We start from the raw sequence: 1,147 nt of genomic DNA, 5'->3' as shown, positions 1-1,147 counted from the left end.
ACATCAAGGGGACCGCCACAAATTGGAGGAAAAGCACATATGTGTAAGCGCCAAACTATTATTATTATTTTATATGAATTTTACTTCTTTACTACTGAAACATGTATATGTTTAAATTCGTTGGGAATTTTGTGGGATAAATTTTCAAGATGTGGGTAATTGAGGGATTTTTTCCCCATTTCCGTGGGATATTTAACAGAGAATGTCTGGCATCACTGGTTCCGCAAGGTTGGCGGCTTACTTGTGTGCTCGAGCTCCGATCGCAGTCAACTTCGTTAGCTCCCCGTACCTGTGAGCGTGCTCCTCAAAGGAACGTGTGTGGTTGAGTTGATTGAAAATTCCAGGAATTGGTGGTCGTGATGTTGACTTTGTCGGCCTCTGCTTTGTCTTCATTTTCGCCTTTGTTGTATTTGCATACTTTTTTGTTTGACAAAGTGGCTGCTGTAGTAACAACAACTACTAGCCACATGGAGCGGCTTCTGCGGTGGTCATAAGATTCTCAGTTGGCAAAATATTTGTTTGATTGATCGGATAGCAGGAGAATCACTGCCAACAACCAGTGGAAAGGCGAGCACAGCTCAGGTGGCTCTTTTTGCCTTTTCTGGGGCGTTATGTGTTTCCACGCGCAATGTTGGAACTAAGCTATACTGCTAGTTTGTTTCAGCGGCGGATGTACGCTTGAATATGCCGAATATGCTGGACATTCTGATATAAAATGGGATGCCTTACTTAGGCTGTATTTGTTGAAAATCTTGAATATAAATGAGCATCTCAATTGAAACAGAATTGGTAATAAGTAAAGGCTGAGAAAACGCTTATCCTCTTATGTACATAAGTCCCTACGCATACTCGAAAATCAATACGGTGCGCACTAAAATAACCGGTATCTAATCCTTGCAGCAAAAAGGCGAAATCTTTTAAAAATATATATGTAAATGTAAATAGTGAAGCAAGTGCAAACAGAACTTCCAAGACCACCCAGATTTCGAGTTAAGCAAACATGCAAACGTATGTATGTATGGATGTACGTGCACACTTTTCATTGTCGGCTGCACCTTTTTAAAAAACAACACAATGCAAAAGAAAACAAAAACAATCCAAAGGCTACCGTTTCAGCAGCATTGCCCGATCCGCGCGGTCCATTTGG

Source organism: Rhagoletis pomonella, unplaced genomic scaffold (assembly GCF_013731165.1).
Source record: "Rhagoletis pomonella isolate Grant_MI unplaced genomic scaffold, Rhpom_1.0 Rhpom_scaffold_00012, whole genome shotgun sequence".
Lineage (NCBI taxonomy): Eukaryota > Metazoa > Arthropoda > Insecta > Diptera > Tephritidae > Rhagoletis > Rhagoletis pomonella.
This window is presented reverse-complemented; position numbering follows the sequence as displayed.